Consider the following 3,507-nt stretch of genomic DNA (forward strand, 5'->3'; position numbering starts at 1 on the left):
AACAAAGCCAAAAAATATGTGTTTTTTATTTGAACTAAAAATAAATGTCAGTATCAGAAAATTAACCATAAATTATTTGGGCACTGCAACATTCATTTTTCCCAGAAGAATAATATGAATCAAATATTACTTAGTGTATTTCTCATTTTCCAGTCCATCTTGCTCTGGTCCTTCAGATATGCACTAGCAATCCTTCACTACATGCCACGTAGAAAAAGACAATGAGGGGAAATGGGCTATCCAAAAAAAGACGCACACAAGTAGAAGGATTTCTGTGCATCTGCCAAAAGATACATGAATTACAATCACAACAAAGATCCTTGCAAGCATTATGTGCCTGTTCCTGCTGTTAGCAGCTTCTCCTTATGGTAGAAATACTTTATTATTAATAAAATTTTCTGAGAATAAAGTCTGTTGCCATTAAATTCTTGACTGAAATTTTAAAATAAAAAAATTGAAAAATATTTTTATTGATCTCTTTTACAGAAATCTGTATGTATACTGTGGGATTTTTTTTTTTATTTAAAAAAACCTTTTTTTCTGTTGTGAGGAGAGACAAAGCCATTTAAGTATTCCAGACTAAGAGCTTCATTTTTTCATTTCAGCTTGATTTATGGAAAATCAAAATTGTAGTAATTATTTCTTATTCAGAGGACAAAACATCCTGAAGTCTCAAAAATTTCCTGTAAATGGGATAAATTATATTTTTATTAAAGATGTTCAGTGTAACACAGTAAAGCGCTAATTTACTTCTATGAAATTCTTCTAATTGGTCAGTCATTTTACCTTTTATTCCCCTTTGATTTTTATGGGAAGGTTGGTCATATATTCTAAAAAAAGGAACTACTTTTTTTACTGTACTATAAGATATCGTTATTGGTTATGACTGTAAAATCTATTTACATATGCATGAATATTCTTCTTGGAGAGAGCAAACAATTCTATAAGAAAAGCAAAGTTTCAAAACAGTTTTTCAAATAATGCATGTCATCTTCTGTCAGCAGTAATCCTATAAAATTCTCTGTAAAGATCAGAAAATATGTACTTTTAATACATTTCTTTGAGAGTACATTTTTTTCTTTATTTAATTTTTTTTTAATTTCTTTAATTTTCTTTAAAAGTGAAACAGCAGTGCTAAAAATACAATTTAAAAACAGATCTCAGTTCTCTTTACCAGTATTATGTCAGAGCAGAGAACACCTGGACAGACAGAGGTTAGATGACAGAGAGCTTTCTGAACAAAACAAAAAGTAACTATATATTATATCTATTTTTAAATACATATATATAAAATGTGAAAAAATATATATTATATATATATTTAAAATATGTATATGTATTTATATATATATATATATAAAACGTGAAAAAATATTATTTCACTGACCACTGAAATTTAGTTCATCCACTTGAGCTGCAGAAGAAAAAGATGCACAGATGCTATGAACTTGAAAAGGAAATGGCATGCTATTACATGCAATCAATAGCAATTTCTTGCTTAGTAAAAAAATTAGAAAGTCACTCAAACTTATTTTCATTCTACCAGTAACTTCATTGCAACAATTCAACCTGAACAAAGCTTGATCTGTAAACATACTCCAAAAACAATTAAAAATTAAATCAATGAGACTTGCAGTCATGAACAAAAACAGCTCAAGGATATTCAGATGCACAGACAAATAAACTTTTTCTTTCCAGAAAATGAGAAACTAGAAGTAGACTACTAGGGAAGGGATGAGGAGCAAAGATGGAGTGGGAAGGTAAGTAAGTGGAGCAAGTGAGCAGGAGCAATTAATCCCAGCTGATAGCACCTTGTTCTGTCTCTTGTACCCACTGCTGCAGCATCACTTCCAAGAGAGCTGGCTCCTCTCCTGGGTGCAATCACAGGCAGGGCAGCCCTGCAGCTCTTCACCTCAGCCATGTGATACCCTGGACAAGGACTTGCTGTGCCTAGAGCTGCCTAGCCTTGCAGACAGTGACATGTAGCAGTTCAGAATGTACCTCTGTTGGCTGCATGTGAGAAAATGAAAGAATCATTAACAAGATATAATCTCTGAATGGCCCATAGAGTGAAAGGTGTCAGCAAAATTACTGTATATAAGCATAGGAAAATTACCTTCCTTCTTCAGCTTTAACTGATCCTAAAGAGTATTTATATTTGTATCATCCAAATGTTCTGTTTTCATTTTCTGGGATAACCAGTCACATGTATCAAAATGTGGATAAAATTAAAATGTGAATTAAAGCAAACAAATAAAGCCAATTAATTAAGAAATCCTAAACCTTAAACAAATTTTCACAATATTCAGACCTTTCCAGGGACTGTGTAAGGACAGGCTGGTCCAAAAGCAATCATATGTTTAGTAAAGTCTTGGATGTGATGGCAGCTGCTGTAGATCAGCTAGCAGACCTCTGACATCACACTTTTTCTTCCTTTGCGTTTTCTTCAATGTTATAGAAGAATTTTTCTTCAGAATTTTTCTTTCATCTTTTCAGATGAACTGAATTTTTAATACAATTTCTTTTCTTTCTATTCAACTTTTGATAGAAAACCTTTGCAAGTTATCCTAAAAAGCATTAAGAAAGTAACTCAAAATAAATAGGGAACAGTCCTGTAAGCCCACAGTTTGTGGTAATTGGGAGTGTGGCTGTGGCAGAGCCTCATCCCTCATGCACTACAGCTGTGAAAAGCAGGGAAGCAGCATTGAAAGCAATGAGCCATGGAGTGCCCAGGTGCACCCACCAATCACCAAAGGGACACACAGGTGCAATGCATGAACATCAGCCTATACAAGGTTGGGCTAAAGCACAAGGAGAGCAGACACTTGAAGCTTTCTGGTGTGGTGTTACTCTCTATGGGCAGATGCCTGAAGCCTTCTGATGAGGCGTGGTGTTACTCTGTATGGAAAAATGCTTATAGCCTTTTGGAATTGTGTGGTGATACTCTGTGTACTGTGGTTGTCTCAACTGTGGCATGTGCTGTAATGCAGTCCCTGCACAGAAGTCCCCACTTCTGCTGGGTGCCCTGGACCAGAAACCATCACTGGTGCTACAGTAGTTTGTTTTTTTTCTCTCTGTATATCAAAAAAAAAAGGATGTAATGCAATGCCATATTCCCTTAGGGGGAAAAATAAAATGATTGAAGGTACTGGAGAAGGAGCACATATGGAAACTCTCTCTTTAATGACAGTTAAAGAACTAGCAATTGCATGCTATGGCTGCAAAGATTCAGCCTTCTCCTGGGAATGCCTTTGAAAAAGATAAGCATCACAGAAGACACAAAAGCAGTTTCCATGTAGAAACCCAACCTTTTTTAGGGTGTTCCTCTGACAATAGTCTTGAACATTCATAAAAAAAGTGATAGTGTAAAAATATGCAGGCTCTGACCTTACTGAAAGTGGCCTAGTGCTTTTATTCTGTCAGAATCTTAACAGTAATCAAAGCTGTTCAGAGGTATTCTCTAGGGTCAGAGGACTGTGATATGAAAGACACATTTGAACTTGGAAC

The 3,507-nt window shown here is 34.9% G+C and overlaps 1 long non-coding RNA gene across 1 annotated transcript; it reads right to left on the minus strand.

Annotated features, from left to right (window-relative positions):
• Nucleotides 1-1,505: 1,505 nt before the first annotated feature.
• LOC135301276 (uncharacterized) lies at nucleotides 1,506-2,666 on the minus strand. Its single transcript, XR_010363015.1, has 3 exons — nucleotides 2,312-2,666; nucleotides 2,117-2,189; nucleotides 1,506-2,010 (listed from the first exon to the last, which is right to left on the minus strand). It is a non-coding gene; the product is annotated as an uncharacterized LOC135301276 (long non-coding RNA).
• Nucleotides 2,667-3,507: the final 841 nt, after the last annotated feature.

Source organism: Passer domesticus, chromosome 5 (assembly GCF_036417665.1).
Source record: "Passer domesticus isolate bPasDom1 chromosome 5, bPasDom1.hap1, whole genome shotgun sequence".
Taxonomy (NCBI): domain Eukaryota; kingdom Metazoa; phylum Chordata; class Aves; order Passeriformes; family Passeridae; genus Passer; species Passer domesticus.